The sequence below is a fragment of the Dioscorea cayenensis genome, chromosome 19, assembly GCF_009730915.1.
Source record: "Dioscorea cayenensis subsp. rotundata cultivar TDr96_F1 chromosome 19, TDr96_F1_v2_PseudoChromosome.rev07_lg8_w22 25.fasta, whole genome shotgun sequence".
NCBI classification, from domain to species: Eukaryota; Viridiplantae; Streptophyta; class Magnoliopsida; order Dioscoreales; family Dioscoreaceae; genus Dioscorea; species Dioscorea cayenensis.
The window spans coordinates 3,155,664-3,176,011 of NC_052489.1; the positions used below are offsets into that span (position 1 = coordinate 3,155,664).

General features: G+C 33.0%; 1 long non-coding RNA gene across 1 annotated transcript; it reads left to right on the top strand.

The window, feature by feature from the left end:
• Positions 1–17,228: 17,228 nt before the first annotated feature.
• On the top strand, positions 17,229–18,319 carry LOC120283573. Its single transcript, XR_005543297.1, has 3 exons — positions 17,229–17,376; positions 18,025–18,091; positions 18,172–18,319. It is a non-coding gene; the product is annotated as an uncharacterized LOC120283573 (long non-coding RNA).
• Positions 18,320–20,348: the final 2,029 nt, after the last annotated feature.

Sequence of the window (20,348 nt, forward strand, 5' to 3'; positions counted from 1 at the left end):
TAATTATAAGTAGTTATTTATAATATTAATTTGTGTGTAATTAATTAATAATCAATAATAATTATTATTTAATTAATAAATAAAATTGTTAATTATTAATATACGAATAGTTGAAATTTCAAGGAATAGTTGATTTTTGCTTTCTTGGGTTGCAAGTGGAGAGGGGGATGTGTTTGGCTTTTGTTAATATTTTTTTCAAGGTAGTCAGATCCGGACCGGTCCGGCCGGTTCAATCGAAAAAACCGGGAACCGGCTATGTGGTCGGCTCGGGTATACCCCATTGAACTGGATATGAAAAAACCCAGTGTTAATCCGGTGACCCAGGCAATTGAACCGAGAACAAGTTGACCCGGCCGGGTCAATCGGGTCACAATGTTAGAATTTTTTACAATAATTAATACTTTATTATTATTTTTTTTATTTTTATTATTTTCTCATTAGAAACTACAAAATCATGTATATTTATTAATATTAATTTTAATTTATAATCAATAAATAGAATTACAATATATATCATAAACATACCAACAAAAATTAACATTTAAAAATAAAATCCATTAATATGTTATGTAAATATTTTCTAAAATTTAATTTATTAAGAAAATAAAATAAAAAATGAGTGTAATTTTATTATAAAATATAATAATGAATATTCTAACTAAATAAAAAAATATAAGAAAATTTAAAACAAAATAACATGTAAGTTATATAATTTATTGATAAAATGTATCATCCATATAAAAGGATAAGAATTAGTGAATTAAATTTCTTATCTATTCTAATAAAATCAACCAATAAACAAATAAATAAACAAAAAACACCGAGAGAAGTTTGATAATTATGTATTAATATATTAAATTTGTAAATATTAAAAAACGTAAAAATAAATGACATAATTAGAAAACACTAGTGTATATAAGGTCATTTATCAATTTAAATGTTAAATTTGAGTAGTTTTTTATATTATAATTATAGTTTTAATATTATATTTGCTCGTTATTAATTATTATAATATTTTTTTTATATTTTATTATTGACCTCGGTTGATGCAGCGGTATACTTGAAATCATTGATTCGCGCACGAATACCCGATAACAAGCCTTCCAACACCTGTTGATCAATGATAACTAGGATTGGAAGAAGAGTAAAATCTTAGTACTAAAGAAATCATGATCACAAAACTTTTTCACTCTTACTTGTAGGCTTACAATAAATAGGCAAACTAAAAATATGAAAATAACCCTAAAAAGGAGATAATTTGAAAATATACCAAAAATGATAAATTCTCAAATTTCAGCAAGAAATAAAACTTAACAAATAAAGACTACTGCCACAAACGGCTTACAAATCAAAGATTTCTAGCCTTAGATATAATGAAATCAAATCTTTCCTAAAATGACAAAATTGCTGTTTTCGAGGCCAAGATGATGGAATTCGGCCGAAAACTGGCATGGCCCACAAGCAAAGCTAGTGACTTATGCTCGTTGACCCGTTTTCCTTCAAGTGAGACCCTTAAAAACCAAAACTACATTACTTGGAAAATTACCAGACTACCCTTGTTAGGCCATGTCCCATTTGTCCAGAAAGACACAGGCTTGCTCCTCAATACACCCCGCATCACCGGTTCAACCCCAATCTCGGTCGAACCCATTGACCCCTAACCCTTGGGCTTAGCCTGGTCAATGCACAGGCCGGGTCTGATAATCTTGGTTTTTTTTTAAATGTGTTAGAATGATTCATGGGTTGTGTTGCCGATTTATTTTAGTTTAGTTTTGTTAATTATTGGTGAGATTTGAGATAGCTTCAACGAGAGGCTGCAATAGGCTTTATTAGAACTGTCATTTAATGGACTGGTTTTTATAAGTACACTTGTTAAGTCTTGCCAACAGGCGTAAATTGGCTTGTGACTTATAGGGGTGGACACGGGCCGGGCGACCCATGGGCTGGCCCGAACCCAGCCCAAAAAAATACAGGGTCTGGGTTTAGAAAGTTGGCCCAAAAAACTGATGTTTTGGCCCGATTGAATTTCGGGGCTGGGTTGCAGATGAATTTTGACCCGACCCGACCCGGCCCGACCCGAATAAATAAATAATATATATATCATATATTATTTATAATATATATAATTATATATATATATATATATAATAGTAATAGGCTTGAAAAGAGTAAACATTAGGCAGCTTTTTAGCCTTTGATTTTAGATTTTTTAATATATAAAATATATTGGGATCTGTGCATGGCAAGCTTTTCATCTAATTTAGTTATTTCAATTATTTCATAAAAAAATATTTATTTTTTGGGTCGGGTTGGGCTGGGCCTGGGCTTAATGACAATCAAATGGATCGGGTTTGGATCAAAACAATTTGGCCCGAACATGGCCCGGCCCAGCCCAGCCCGAATATATGGCTTGTATATTTGAGTCTAGCCCAGCCCAGACCCGACCCAGCCCGGCCCATGTCCACCCCTAGTGACTTGTAATATTAACATTATTGAATTGATTTTATATTTATAGGATCTTTTGTTTAAAGTTGAGTTGGGCTCCGATTTGGATTTAAAAAATTTAGCGAACATTATGTAAGTAACCACATATAAATTATATTATGTATATACATCTTTTGACACTAGCTAAATTTGTGAATTTAATTATTTTATTCATTTATTTTGGGCAATTAGAATATTGTTGATTAGTCAATTAGTGTTTCTTTAATTATTATTATTTTCAGAATTGTCTTTTAATTATTTAAAATTTAAAATTAATGATATTTTTCTAAATTAGTTGTATTATCTCAAAATATTTAAATATTTATTATTTTTTGATTAATTATATTTTTGAATTATCTGGATTATTCAATTATTTGATAATTTTTATAAATTATTAGTTCAAGTGTATATAATTGATTATTTTGATATTATAAAAATGGGATCATATGATTGCTAGGATTTTTACTTTGTGATTTATTCTGTATTTGCTTGGTCTGGACTTTGTTAATTATTGTTTACGTACATGATGTATTTTATCATAACAATTATAGTCTCTAATTAACTATGCAATAACCTTGTTACTGGGTGTTAAACACTGACTGTGTCAATATCTAACTCTGTTAAGGAACTCTAGTTTCGCACCATTCCGTCGGTGGAGAATAACGCCCTCTGACAATTTGGCTCGGATCACCGAGGATAAACAAATGAATTCTGAACTTCCAACTCGGGTCACTAAGTTTAAATAATTTTTTTCATGATATTTTGTTTTGTTAATAGTGAATTGGGAGACATATATTTTGTTTTATCTAACATAGCTTGTATTTTTTGCTGAATTATTCTGTTTTAAATTGTATTTTGGCAAGTATTGTGCTATATATGTTATAGTGCTTGTACTTAAGTGCTGAGTTTTTGAGAACTGTTGTGATCCCAATATATATTGTTAGTGGTTACTTACTAATAGGGATGCAAGTGTACGTGCCGATCGCAAATAAAGTGTGTGTAAGTACAGAGTGTTAGTCCACAGGGAAGAAAGTGAATACTAGTAATTACTTTAAACTCGAAAAAATAGCATGAAAGATTGAGTGTTTATGTGAACAATAGCAAAACGAAATAAGAAAATATGAGAAATAATAAGAGAGAAGTCAAAGAAGAAAGCAATGTTCGAGCATAGCATCCCTTTAGGGTTATGAGGTATAGGACAATGGTTGTCTAAACATGCAATCCTATTTGAACCAAAAGGTTTTCAGACTTATACAAAACCCCGATTTCTCAGGCAAAGTGTAACTGAATAAGTGCCTGAATAAGTGCAGAGCTAATACAAAACATCCACACAATCGTATTAACACTCTGTGAAACCTTATTATGGACTAATGATAATCTCTTAAGTAGATACTCTCCTCCCAAAAAGAGAGATTATCCATAATCAGAATACAGAGCAGAAATGTGATTTCTCCTAAAATTTACTCAACATGATTGTAAAGAGCATGAAAATTATCACTAATCCACTCAGAAGGGTGGTGGTGGGAGACAAAGTCTCCTAGATACCCTAACTAGTGGTGTACCCATTATCCTCTCGAATTACGGCAAGTTTATACTAGGGGAATTTCTTTTCGTCACGTAGTAATGGCAAGTATGATAGCTAGGGCTTTTGCTTGTTACCAATTAAGCATTCAATCATGCAATTAGACTCAAATAGATATGATTGCAAATGAGAAATCAATTAAAGCATCAAAGATCTAACAACCAAAGTCAAGAGTATAAACCCTAGAGTTCAACTATGCCCAAACAACTACAAATTAGCCCTCCATTAATGGAGGGCAAGCATTCAAGATACAAATAATAGAGAAAACATGAAAGTCAGGAAAACCCCATTTTCAGTCCCTAGGATGAAGAATCACTAGAGAAGTTTCTTAAAAAGCTTCCACGCACGCCGCCAAGATTAACTTGATGGTTACGATCATTAACCCCTTTGAATGTAGATGCGAATCCCTGTTCAAATCGCTCCTTCGGTGTTGGAGATTTTTTTCTTACCTTCCCTAACTTCGCCTCCAAGAGTTGCCTAAAAAAATAAAAGGATATATTAGAATCTACCCTAAAAATCCTCAAAAGTTCTATTTATACCTGACTACTTATGGCCTGCTTATGGGCATAATGGCTAGGCCGTAAGGGAGCTGGAGAAGATGGTCGCGAGCCTTACGGGAACACTTACGGCCGTAAGTCACATCCATAAGATTTTTTTGTATGTGTTGCTGTCCAGCTTACGATTGTAAGCACTGAACCATAAGCTTCATTGTTCGCTTCTTACGACTGCCCTTACAGGCTTATGCTATGATCATAAGCTTCTCTGGATGGTCCTTACGGGTGTAAGCCTTACCCATAAGTCCTTTGAATTGGTTCTGAATCCCCTTTACGGGCATAAGCTTGCCCGGAAGGTCTTCAGGAATTGACTTACGACCGTAAGGTTGGCCGAAAGTTGCTAGTAAGCCACCCAGTTTGCCTTGTCCTAGTTCTAATGATGCGAGAGAGCTCCAAATTCATCGTTTGAGGTCTGAATGCTTTTTTTGGCTCTCTCTCATCTTGAAGTAATGCCCTAAGCGTGTAAATGTGAAGCACACTAGATTTAGCATAGAAATTCCATAATGTGATCTTAATACATGCCGGATGAGTGTACAAATTGGTATAAAATACATACATGTTGTACACTCATCACTTACTGGGCTTTTGAGCTCATAAATGTGTTTTCACCATTTTTCAGAGCAGGCGTAGGGTCTATTGGTGGATAGCTTAGTAGGGGTTATTGAGCGAAGCGCCATCTAGCTTTCTTTCAATTAATAATGTTTTGTCTTCTAGTAGACCTAAACACTAGCATTGTACTTTTGTTGTTTTTTGTGAACCTTGTTAGTTTGATTTTTATCTTGTATCTAAACGTCATAGTTTTACATTAAATTGGTACTTATGTTAGATGCACATGCTATTTTGAGACAAGTTTTGAGGCCTTGTGTGCTCACTTGGTCTCGATCTTGTGTGTATGCTGTCATTTGTCAGCGTGCCAGGTTCAGTAGACTGGGTTCGGGGCTTGACACCAAGTTTTGGAGATAACTATAACTTGTTGATCAAGTTGGGAGTATATATTCTTCTTTAACTTTTAAGTAGTGATCTCATGTTCTTTAGATAGCTAAAAATGCAAAGCATATATATATAAACTTTTTTGTGTCAAATTTTTTACCAGACAAGCAGATCAGGTTCATTATGTATATATATATATATATATAAGGTACTTTTATGTTTTCTACCAAATTGAGTACTATGTAGCATCTTGATCTCTTTGTCTCTTATTAATAGTGACTCCCAATTAACTCATGAAATATGCTATCTATGCATACAAGTTATAAATTATTAGTAATCATCATGAAAAGATATTGATTTGTAAATATATTGATTACAGAATAATTGAATTATTTATGGAGGTATATGGAAATCATCTTCTCAAGTTCCAGAACTAGGGAACTGCCTGGTTTCAAATACCACACACCAATATACACATAACTACAAAATTATAAACAATCTAAACCTTAATCCTGAATCCATAAACAAATATATAAACATAGTTGGATGAATAAAGATAAATAGTAGTAAAACTAAGAACTTGCCTAGTTTTGAAACCATGCAAGTTGAGTATAAGTATATATGTTTTATAGATAGCAAATAAAAGCATAAATACAAATAAAACTCCATGAAACACAACAAAAAATAAAAACCTCTCGTATTCATGGAAAATAAATAAATTGCAATCATAAAAATCTTTGTATCGCATGATAAAATAAATTATGATAAAATGATTTTATCATATAAAATAAAAATAAAAATTTCCCCATAACGTGAATATTGACATTTTATGAACTTGGTATATCAACAAATATTTTTTTTATTGATAATTGTACTCCTATGAACTTGCTGTATATGTATGTATATATATATAATGAGTGTACAATGTTCATATATTTTATATCAATTTGTACGATCAATTGGCACGTATAAGAACCATATTGTGAAATTTAATGCTAAATATAATGTGTTGTGCATTAACAGGCTTAGGATAGCGCTTAAAGATAAGAGAAAGCCAAAAGAAGCATTTCAGACCTTAAACAATGAAGTTGGAGCTCTCTTGATATCATTAGAACAAGGACAAAACAAACTAGGTGACTTACGGGCAGCTTACAGTTGTCCTTATGGCCGTCAGTCAATTCTAGAAGACCTTGTAGGCATGCTTATATCCGTAAGGGGGATTCAGAGCCAAGTTAAAGAACCTTACGGGCAAGGCTTACTCTCGTAAGGGTTCTTATAAGGAGCATCCAGAGGAGCTTATGCTACAGCATACGCCCGTAAGGGCTGTCACAAGGAATAAAACAGTTAAGATTACGGTCCAGAGCTTACAGTCCAGGGCTTACGGCCTTCAGCTGGACCATAACACAAATAGAAAACCTTACGAATAGGGCTTACGACTGTAAGTCATCCAGTAAGGCTCACGGCCATCTTCTCCAGCTCTCTTATGGCCTAGCCCTTACACCTGTAAGCAGCCTATAAGCAGTCAGGTATAAATAAAACTTATGAGGATTTTTAGGGCATCTTCTATTCTATTCTTCTATTCTTTGGGGGCGATTCTTGGAGGTGAGGTTGAGAAAAATAAAGGGCGAATCTCCAGCACATAGGGAGCAATTTCAAGGGGGATTCGGCTCTACATTCAAGGGGATTGATGATCGTAGATCAAGCTCATCTTGGCGGCATGTGTGGAAGCTTACCTAGGGTTTCTCCAGTGATTCTTCATCAACGCGATTGAGAAGGGGGTTTTCATGGCACTCATGTTTTTCTCTATTATTCGTATCTTGAATGCTTGCCCTCCATTAGTAAGGGCTAATTTATAGATGTTTGGGCATAGTTGAACTCTAGGGTTTATTTTCTTGACTTTGGTTGTTAAATCTCTGATGCTTAATTGATTTCTAATTTGTAATCATATCTATTTGAGTCTAATTATGTGATTGAATGCTTGCTTGCTAATGAGGTGACAACCATAGTAACCATACTTGGTATTTCTATGTGACGAGAAAAAATTCCCACCTAGCATAGACTTACCACAATTCGAGAGGATAGTGGGTACACCTTCGGTTAGGGTACCTAGGAGACTTCATCTCCCACAATCCTTCCGATTGGATTGATGATGATTTAAGTGCTTTTTGCAATCATGTGTAGCTGATTTTAGGAGAAATCGCATTTCTACTATGTCTTCGTATTAGGGGTAATCTCTCTCTTTGGGGAGAGATTATCTACTTAAGATATTATTATTAGTTCACAATAAGGTTCCATAGAGTGTTAATGCGATTGTGTTGATGTCTGTACAACTCTACACCTATTCAATTACACTTCACATGAGAAATCAGGGTTTTGTATATTTATGGAAACCTTTCGGGTCAAATAAAATTACATGTTTAGACAACCATTGTCCTCTGCCTTATAACCCTAGAGGGATGCTATTCCCGGACATCGCTTTTTTCATGATTTCTTTCCTTATATTTCCCGTATTCTCTTGTATTCTTTTGCTTTTATTCACACACACACATCACTCGATCATTTAGGCTATTTTTTGGGTCTAGAGTCATTACTAGTATTCACCTCATTCCCTATAAATAGACACTATGCTCTTAAGCACACTTTATTACGCGATTTGCACGAACACTTGCGTCCCTATCAATATATCTATTAAATTTCCAAAAAAAGTTTGCATGCACATATGTACATACTAGTAAAAGAAGACAAGTCTTTAGTCTCTTAATCTTTAATCTTATCAATTTGTCATCTCACTTCCCTCAAATAACACATGAATATATGGCTATTTATTTTGGTAAAAAAAAATATGTACAAACCATTTGAAAGGGAGGAGACTCAACGCTGAAACTGCGTTGAATATTTGCTATGTCAATATATGCATCAAGAAAGTCAATGTTAGTAACTAAATATGATTGTATTTTAGTATATTAAGATAATCAATATTTGATATTATTGGTTGAAACTAATCTCTATGTTTCATAATCCAATTCTTCTTCATGTGCTATAGTTGAGTTAGTCTAAAAGTTAAGGCATTCGATCTCATATGAAAGGTTTGAGGTTCAATTCTCACTCAACAAATAATGAGTAGGGTCTCCAATTTTCACGGGTGATGTGGGGTCCCCGGGATGAAGATTCGTGACATATTTAATAAATATTTACCCACACCTCTAACAATGATTTGTCCACTTTTTCTGGCAATACTCTCTTCATGTGTGCAAGTGCAAGCTCATATATGCATACAAAATTTGAACACAATTTTATTAAAACAAGTTTGAAACTATTAAAATATGGACTCAAATTGACTATGAATGATATTAGAAGCGAAACTTCAAAAATATGTGTGATACTTATGATTTAGTAAAAAATTAGATCGTAAAAGTGAAAAATTATTAATATATGTAATTAACTGAGATTGAAGAGAGATAAATAAAAAAGTTCAAGGAAAAAATAAAATAGATAACAGTAATAGGATCTTTAAGCAGTGATCATGTTTGATGCAGATTGAAGCAAGATCTTCACTTTTATAGCCTTTTATTTAGTCTTATTTATGTTTTATTTTATTTCTTTTAATTTTGTTTAATCTTAGGGATCTCTTTGCATTTTAGTTTTTTTAGGGTTTCCATTATTATAAATGCTTGTAACTTTGAAGCAAGGAAGGAATCGAATAAATTTCCTAAAACAAGTTTTCTCTTTCTATTGATCGGTGTATCCACTGTGTTAGGTGGTATCAAAGAGAGAAGATCAACTGGTGGTGACTGTGATGGTTTTCATGACGTTGATCAGGATGCTAGAGCCCATCTGGGGATGAGGCATTGCAACAATTGGAGCGACATCTAGAGCAATGGATGGATCTCAGATTCTGGCATTTTGAAGAGTGCTTTGAAGAACTTGTTGATCGTCTGGATGCTCTAGGAATTTATGCACACAGGAGGTGGGTTGATAAGAGAAGGCCGGGAGTGGAGTTGGCTCGTGGTGATCCTATTAACAGACGTGGTCTTGTTCCTATCCGTAAATATATTGTCTTTGATAATGATGATTCAGAGGAAGAAGACAATTTTGAACCAAATTAGTTTGGTCGTCATCAACCATATGAGGGTCAAAGGGCTAGAAATCATCATGGAAGTGTTGAAAGGGACAATGGGGATTTCCGCTTGAAGGTGGGCATTCCTTCTTTCAATGGAAGTATGGGTATCGAAGAATTTATAGACTGGATTGCAGAAATAGACCGATTCTTTGATTATATGGAGACTCTTCCAGAAAAACGAGCCCATTTGGTGGCGTGCCGTTTGAAAGAGGGAGCGTTGACATGGTGGGAACGGATTCATCCCAAGAGAGAACGAGAAGGTAAAAGTTCTATACAAACTTGGTACAGGATGAAGTTTTTATTGAAGAGGGTGTTTCTACCCCCAGATTTTGAGCAGATCTTGTTTCAGCAGTACTAACATTGTCCACAGGGCAGTCGGTCTGTCCATGAATACACTGCAGAATTCATGAGACTAGCTGAGAGAAACAACCTCCTTTAGTCAGAAGGGCAGCATGTTGCGAGGTATTTGGAGGGATTGAGGTCAGCACTCAGAGACAGAATAGGTGTAAATGTTATCCACACCTTATATGAGGAGAAGAATATGGCCATAGAGGCAAATTTAATGTAGCAAGAGCGAAGTAGAAGAAATTATGATGGTTACAGGACTATGGGGTCTAATGAAAAATTAAAGACTACTCAATGAACTCAAGAATATTCTGCTCGAGGCAACAATCACTATCAAGGAGATAAGGAGTCAAGAAAATGACCTATTGTTGAAGGGAAAGATAAAGAACTCAGGAGATCAGAAAATCCCTACATTAAACCTACTGTAGGGAAGTGCTTTAGGTGTAATCAAGCTGGACATAAATCAAATGAGTGCCCCTTGAGAAAAACTATGAATATTGTAGAAAAAGATGAAGAAGATGGAGAAATCAACTATGAGCCAGATGGTGAAGAAGATGAATATTATGAAGCTGATGAAGGGTAGAACTATGTGGTAAGCCAATTAATGTTATCTCCAAAACATGAAGATCAGATTCAGCGCCATCAGTTGTTTCGAACTAGGTGCACTATTAACAATAAGGTCTTTGGTGTTATTATTGAAAGTAGTATCCATTAAAATATTATTGGGAAAGAGACTATAAAGAAGTTGGGGTTACCTATAGAAAAGTATCCTAATCCCTACACATTAGGATGGATCAAAACAGCAGCAGAACAGATTGAAGTCGCAGAACGCTATAGGGTGTCTTTCTCTATTGGTGAGTGCCATGATGAGGCATGTTGTGATGTTGTTGATATGGATGTGTGTAATTTGTTATTTGGTAGGCCATGGTAATATGACACAGATACACGTCATTCTGGGAGAAATAACATGTAGAAATTGGAGAAGGATGGAGTTAAATATACATTGTTGCCAATAAACAACCAGATGTCTTCAAAAAAGAAAGCTTTCTTGACAATCACTAGGGAATTTGAGGCAAAGGTTAAAGAGATGAGGCAGATCCATGCCTTGGTTGTAAAGCCAACATTAATGATTGGTAAAATTCAAGAAGAAGCACAGCCTGAAGTGGTGCATTCCTTGTTTCAAGAACTTAAGGAGTTGACGCCAGAGGAGATACCAAATGGATTATCACCTATGCGTGATATACAACACCACATAGATCTAATTCCAGGGGACAATTTACCAAATTTACCTCATTATAGAATGAATCCGAAAAAGAGTGAGATCTTGAAATAGAAGGTAGAAGAGTTGCTATGGAAGGGACATATCCAGGAGAGCATGAGCCCTTGTGCTGTGCCAGTATTATTGACTCCAAAGAAATATGGGAGTTGGATGATGTGTGTACGTACAAATTGCCTATTCCAAGACTGGATGACATGCTCGATAGATTATATGGGGCAAAGTGGTTTTCCAAACTTGACTTTAAGAATGGGTACCATCATATTCGAATTAGACCTGGTGATGAATGGAAGACAACATTCAAGACAAAGGAAGTGTTGTATGAATGGCTGGTAATGCCATTCGGATTGTTTAATGCCCCAAGCACATTCATGAGGTTGATGAATCAAGTATTGAAACATTTTATTGGGAAATTTGTGGTGGTATATTTTGATGATATCTTGATATATAGTCAGTCTGAGAAAGACCACATATTGCATTTGAGGGAGGTATTGACTACCTTGCAAGAAAACAAGCTATATATTAATTTTAAGAAATGCAGTTTTATGGTTAATAAATTATTATTCTTGGGATACTTGGTATCTGCTAATGGAATACAGGTTGAAGAGGTTAAAGTAAAGGCGATTCGAGACTGACCTGCACAAACAAATGTGTCAAAACTTCACAGTTTCCATGGGTTAGCAACATTTTATCGGAGATTCATTAAGAACTTCAGTGCAATTGCAGCCCTAATGACAGAATATTTAAAGAAAGGTAAATTTCAGTGGAGTGGCACTACAACAAAAATGGGTTTTTGTGACATTTGTCATGTATCATAAAATAGCCAAAAACCATTGTAATAGCTCTATACGGACTTTTGTAATAAATGTCAATTATATGTTGTAATTGCCATAGTTGGTATACTTTGTTGTGACATTTCCATAAAACTTCGGTACCTACATATTCCGACATTTATTTTGATATTTTCCCAACATTTGTAAACAGTCTCAATATGAATCTTATTCCAACATTTGTATATGGCACGAGCAACAATTTTTTTATTTTATGCAACATTTACAGATGTCGCCATAAGTTTTTATTACATTAATTTTGAAATATTGCAACATTTGTAATTGTTGTTATAGAGATTATATAGTAGCATTTTCTAAAGGTCTCTTAAATTATTTATATAGACCTTTTGTAAATATTGGTTAAACAAAATAGAAATTGTGAATTCCAATTTAAGTTGATATTTTTAAATGTTGGCAAAAGTTATTCTTCATATCTAATTTTAAACTTAAATTCCATTTATAAATGTTTGTACAAAAATTATTTAGTAACATTTGTTAAACGTTTCTTAAAACTCATTATTTATATTTCATTATTGTTGTTTTAACTGTATAGTATTTGTGGATAACAATGAAATGCAACATTTGCAAGTGTTGAAATAACATTTTATAATTTTTCACAATACTAATTTCAAAATTATTTATATAAAATTTAAATAAATGTATATATATGAGATAAAATTTAAATTCTACAAAATTAATTTACATAATATAATAAAATAGTAATTAAAATTATTTATCAAAAATACAAAAATCTCACTTAGCACTTAAACACTAATTAAAATACTGTTAAAAGGATCTACAAATCTCAAAATAATAGCTTTCAAACATTTGTCTTTAAATTTATTATGGTGGTCTCTTATTTGCAAAATAAAATATGCAAATACATTAGTTGATATCAAATCAATTTTAAAAAGAAAGTGATAAATAAATAATAAAATTTTAAATTTTAAATTTTAAAAATATAATCACTAATTAAAATAATGTTAACATGATCAACAAATCTCAAAAAAAAAAAAAATAGTTTTCAAAAATTATAATAAAGCTAAGGTTTCAATCCTTAGAATTGTTTTTAAATTTATGTGGCCTCTTATCTATAAAAAATAAAATATGCAAATACATTAGTAGGTATCCAAATCAATTTAAAAAGGAAAAGTGATAAATAAATAATAAAATTTAATTTTTAAAATTTTTAAAATATAATTATTAATTAAAATAATATTAACATGATCTACAAATCTCAAAGAAATAGTTTTCAAACATTATAATAAAGCTAAGGTTTCATTCCTTGGAATTATCTGCAAAAATAAAATATACAAATACATTAGTAGATATCAAATTCAATTCAATTTAAAAAATAAAAGTGATTAATAAATAATAAAATTTAAAATTTAAAATGTAATTAGACGATATTATAAAGATCATAATAGGATCATTATCGTTATAATGAAATTAAGAAGTAGTTAATTGAGAATAAGGACTACTTCTACTATCTCCAACCTACAATAATTTTTATATTTAACAAAATCAACATAATACAACAATAAAAATTAAATTAAATTAAATATCAACATATATGATATATTAAAATCAATAATACACTAATTTGAAATATAGAAAAAAAACTATGTGAGGATATATAATTTGCATAAAAAGAATACAAATAAACTTTTTTATTTAAATGGATAATATATGATTCGTACTATAATAAAACCCCTTAAAAATTTTAACTTAAAAACAAAACGATAAAATATAAAATTTCAACAAACCTATCACCTATGTGTGGGTCAAGCAAATTGCAAAACTTCACCAAAACTATGAGTGTCTCATAGCAAAAATCTTATAAAAAAAATTAAAATTTAAAAAATTAAAAAACGGAGCTAATTCTAAAACTTCAACAAAATTGGGGTTAAATAAAAAAAAAGAAAGAAAATCTCAAGGGTTGAAGTCTTAGATCCATGCCATGACCACCGAATGATATCATGACCTCCCCATCATCACATCGGCAAGGAGAAAAGCCAAAACACATTTTAATTCCAACAAAAAAGAGGATCTTTTGGGAGATCTCATCCCAATTAAATCCAATCTTCTTTTTTTAATATATAAAAAAAATATTCTCGAACCATAGGATTAGATTAATTAAAATTCTCATACTTTTTTATAACAAAAACTAATTAAAAAAAGCAATCATCTATCAACATCCATCAAAATAAACAAAAAAAAATATTTAAATAATGTTACAATAAAACAATGGAAAAATACTAAGCATACGACAAAACAGGTTGTGGAAGTACACAAGGAAGTCAAACTAGGGGTGGTTATGGGCCAGGGAATCCCGGGTCCACATGGGACTCGACCTGACTGGAACGGGAATTCCCCAAATCCCTTCCCGTGGGGGTGGGGACGGGGCCAATCCATCCCTGTTTCCTAAACGAGGACGGGGGCGGGGAATGCCCTCCCCGCCCAGCGGGGATCCCCCGACCCGATTAATATATATATATATATATTGTGTGTGTGTGTGTATAATTTTTTCCAACATTCAAAAATTCAAAGGCCTAAATAATGATATAAAAACAATAATTTTAATTTAATTGGACTAATCACATAAAGTATTTATTTTAAACTAATAACAATTAAAATTAGATATGAGAGGTTTTATATAAATTCAAAGGCCTAAGTACATTTGTTAAGTCGTTGTTGTATTTGATTGTAATGACATACTACCTACTTGTATGAATTCCAAATTTTATGTTTTGCTTTATATTGACAACCATTTGGAGAATTTTTTTAAGTGTTTAAATGTTGGTTTGATAAGTTTGTTCTATGTAGAGTAGTTTTCATGATCCAAATGTAATAATATATTTGCAAATAAAAAATCCCCGTGGGGATCCTCGCGGAAAGGGGATCCCCGTGGGAATGGGGATGGGGAAGCAAATTTCTCCCATCGGGGAATCGGGGATGGGGACGGGGAGGGGCCTCCCCGCTCCCGCCCTGCCCCGCCCCCGTCTCCGCCTCGCCCCGTTACCACCCCTAAGTCAAACAGAGGTTGGAAGATGCAAATCAGAGATATATATAAGAAAGCAGCTAACAAGCATAGGAGACATGAGAGCTTTCAAGTTGGGGATCAAGTTATGGTGTTTCTGCGTAAAGAGAGGTTTCCAATTGGGACTTACAATAAGCTACAACCTAAAAAGTATGGGCCGTATGCCATACTCAAGAAAATTAATGAAAATGCTTATGTGGTTGATCTTCCTGATAGTATGGGAATTTCCAAAACCTTCAATGTTGCAGATTTATCCATGTTCCGTGATTTAGAAGCTCCTTTGTACTCTGATGTTCACTCGAGGATGAGTTTTTCCCAAGTGGAGGAGACTTGATGCAGACTGAAGCAAGATCTTAACTTTTATAACCTTTTATTTAGTCTTATTTATGTTTTATTTTATTTCTTTTAATTTTGTTTAATCTTAGGGATTTTTTGCATTCTAGGGGTTTTTTAAGGGTTTTTATTATTATAAATGCTTGTAACTTTGAAGTATGGAAGGAATAGAATAATTTTCCAAAAACAAGTTTTCTCTTTCTATTGATTGGTGTATCTGCTGCGTGAATGTTCTCTGTTGCTTTTTGAAGCAAGATAATATATATGTGTGTATATATATGAACACAAACCACCATGATCTGAAACATATAGTACTATAAAAAGCTCCATATACATATATATATATATATATATATACTATGAGCACACAGTACAATATATATGATCTTAAACAAGTTGATGGGAGAACAGAAAGTACACATGAACATCGTCACGTAAGATTTACATATAGAAAGCAGTGAGTACTAATATATGTATATATATATATATATATATAGTAGTAGTAGTAGCTGCAAAACATATAGTTAATAAACGTTCATGCCCAGCGTTTGTTGGCATAAGCAATAAGGGCAGAGATTTCCTTATCACCATCAACGTGCTTGTTCTTGTTGAGGTCTGCATGAACAATACCCCTCTCTCACTACAAAAAAATTGCCATATTCCGACACTTATCTATAGTGACGGTCAAATTTTATAGCTATAAACTATTTTTACAAACAATACTTTTAGAACTGTCGAATAGATAAGATATCTACTCGACGAATTTCGGCCTCAGTTAGTATAGTATTATCGATCATGACTTTTTATCTATAGTGACAGTAAAAATTTCGTGAGGTATAGACTATTTTTTTACCAATAATACTAGATATTCTATCGACGGATTTCGCTTTACGTCAAATGATAGCTATTATTAGTATTATGCCTATTACCTATAGTGACGATCAAATTCCATAACTATAGATATCTATAGTGATGATCAAATTCTGTAGCTATAGACTTTTTTTTACCAATAATAGTTTAAAACTGTCAGAATAGAGAAAATATTTACTTATACCAACACAACTTTTTGACTATCAGAATAAATCAAATATTAACAAATGCATATTCTTCCATTAGTATAGCTAATATAAATGCTTATCTATAATGACGGTCAAATTTTGTAGGTATAGACTATTTATACTAATGAAATTTTATAACTGTTAGAAGAAATCAAGCATTTAATGACACCTATTTTCCTATTGGTATAAATATTGTTATATTGATTATTATATATAGTGACGGTCAAATTGTGTAAATATAAATGGTTCATTCTAATAAAATTTTATAACTATTAGAATAAATTGGACATTTGCTAATAGTTATGTTTAAAATATATGTAGTTATATTAAAAATATATTTTATTAAAAATATATTTTATTAAAATATATGAAAATAAACATTTATAAAAATAATTTTTTAATTGTTATTTTACTAATAATATTAATTATTATAAAAGTTATGTTTTAGAAAATATATATTATATTTGTTTTAAAAATTGAATGTGTTACATGTACAATTATTTTAATAATTCATTAAAAATTATAAATCTAGTTATTTAACATCGAAATTTACCCTAATCTTTTACTGGTTTAACATATTAAAAAAAGTGTAAATAATTCTTCAACGGCTTACTGTATATTAACATATTTATATATATAAAAAAAATCATCTCTGTCTTTCTCTCAACGGCTCACCCTTCAGTCTTTTTCTCTGAACGCTTCCATCCATCACCGGAACCCTTCCATCCATCGTAACGCTTCCATTGATCGTACCATACTGTCGGAATCAAGCGCGAACGAAGGTCTTCGGAAAACTCCGTCACCGGCGAACAATCAAAATCTAGGTATAAATCCACATACTCCATTAGCTAGGACATTTCTATCCGGCGAGAATAGTGGTTTAGGGCAGTGAAGATGGAGATGAGGAGGCCGGTAGTGATGGTTGTTGAGAGAGAGAGAGAGAGAGAGAGAGAGAGAGAGAGAGAGAGATAGAAAGATGGAGATGAGGAGGCCGGTAGTGATGGTGGTTGAGGGATGGAGTGAGGAGGCCAATAGTGATGGTTGTTGAGGGATGGAGAGAGAGAGAGAGAGAGAGAGAGAGAGAGAGAGAGAGAGAGAGAGAGTGTGTGTGTGTGTGTGTGAGTGAATATGAGTGGGAGAGTGAGTGATGAGCGGTAGTGGGAAGACTGAGAGGATTTCCATCTTCTCAATTCGACGGTGTTGTGCTCGATGAGGATAGTGGGGTTGTGGGATTGTCAGGTGTTGGTTTTCAGGGAAGTAAGCCTACTTGGAGTGGATTCCGACGAGGTCGACGAGTTGGGGAGCACACACTGCGTTGCTGGAGGAGTTGGAGGAGGAGTTTGGGTTTTTGAGGGTGAAGAGGGTGATGATGGTTTGTAGGGTGGTGGCGGGGAGGGTGGCGCATGGCGCACTGCAGTGGTTTGACTGTGTATTGTATTTTATATATGAATTGCTTTAACTTTTGTTTGCAGATGTCTCAACCACAACTATAGTAAGACCTGGCCCAGTTATAGACTTTCTTAAATTGATTGGTCAAAAGTAAGTTGAAATTGGGTTAAATGCTGCTATTTGTTCTGATCTCAGCATTTTACCTAATGATCATTTTCTTGGATTGATAGGCAAAATGGATACTGAAGAATTTAAGGATAAAAGCTGCTTCTTCAAACAAAGAGTATAGGATTGTTGGTTTGAGTGAACTGCCCTGCAATCATCAATTGTGAGTTGTTTACTAATGGAGTACCAGCATTTTTTTTTCTTATTGTATAGGTGATTAAAGAAAAATTATCAAGGTTATTTTTCCTAATCTCTTGAGGTTACTGATTTCTATCAAGCTATCTAGTGATTTGAAGAATGTGGTAAGGATTATGACCAATTTGTGAATTGACTTTTTGCTAATATGGTAATGATATGTTGATTTTCTTAGATTTATTCTCTTCTTCTATATTTTCTTAAGATTAAAATTTGTTGATACTGATGCTAGAAATGATGAACCTTTGGTTGACCTAACTACTTAGTATATGACCTAACTACTTAGTTGAACCTTTGGTTTACTCAAACCCACTTTATAAGATCTGGCAGATGTACCTTTGGTAAACTATGAGCAATTATGGAGATGATTGTATGATATATCCATAAATGATATTGCTGATAGGATGGCTCCAAACTGAACCTTGCCATGTTTTTTTTTTGTTGAAAAAAGAACCCTGATTTAGTCCCCTCTAATTCAATTCTGTGGTTTGAATCTGCTAGGAGATAATCCATTTGGTTCTTCAAACAATTTTGAGAATTCCAGCAGCAAATGTTTTAGTTGCAGCTCTTTTTCAGTATGATTTCCCTTGGAATAATAAGCATAAATGAACCATAGTTACCTCCTGTTTAGAAATTTGAAAAGCTTTAAATCTGCTAGGAGATAATCCATTTGGCTTCTCTAACAGAAAAGCTGTTTTAATCAACAATAGTCACAAACAACAAAGTTGTTCTGCAGAAGCTATTATAGGAAACTAAGTGAGAAATTCTTTTAGACAAAATAATGCAAGTCAATAGGGGCTTACCAACATGTTAAAAGTTATCAATTATAAAAGGAATGATACAATATCAAATTTCTTAATTCATCAAGTTGGTATCTGATGGTTCACTAATAGCTGTTTTCACAACTTCAATTATTGATGGGAATAAACTCTGTTGGCCATGGAATTTGGGATATATTAACTAAAAATCACATTTGCGCTTAAAAGAAAAATAAATAATCAAAGCTAAATGAAAATTAGAATGATCAAATATGAGATGAGAACCAATAGTATTAGTTATTGCTTTCAAGAGACAGGTTTGTAAAAGCATACTTGTTGCCAAGAAGGAATCGACCCCTGGCAAGTGTGATTTTATCTCTAAAACCAATTTCCTTATACCTTTGATCTCTTTCCTGATATAATTTGTACATAAGATGACATATTAGAAACTTAACAAGTAACAGAGCTTATCACACAAGGCAGCACAACAAAATATTGCACAAAAGTGAAGAGATAACCTGATAGCAACTAGCCACTACTTGGACATGCTGCTAAAGCAATAGCATCAAATGCAGAAAGCACGAGAAACAATTTATCCAGCAAAACCTTTATAAACTTATCTTACCCCACTGGTCTTGAGATAAACATCACAAATTAAGTTACATAAAATAACAGAAGAAGATAATAACAAAACAACAAACAACATTTAGCATACATAACTAAAAGCAAGGAAAAGTTCAATACCCTCTTGAGAATGCAGTAAAAGGATTTATATCATCCTGCATATATCTTCTTGTACTTGGAGTTCAACATCTGAAACTGAAACCACTCTCAATATCTTCTGCATACTGAATACATATATATATATATATATATATATATATATATATGATGGTACAAAAATTCATATAAGTCCAGAGCTGATGTGTGAAATAAGGTATCTCACAAACATTAGTCATATAAAATCAATGAGAAATAGTGATAAACTGCTTACCCTTTTTGGTCCTCTAGGAAACAATCTTCTCATGATTGTGAGATTCTTGTACATAACGAATCTCTCCTACATAAGCTTTACATTATCTGCTTTTGTTTTCAAGATCCTCAGTTAACGGCTACTTTCTCCTTCAATTGTCTTACTTCCTAGTATAGTTAAGCAACAATTAGCAATAACAGATCAGAACCGTGTACATGAGACAAAATAGAGTAGTGGTTTTCCAAAGTGAGTGCTCAAAAGTCCATACCTTCTTCTGTTTCTCGCAACCAATTTCCTGAATCAAACGTACGTAACC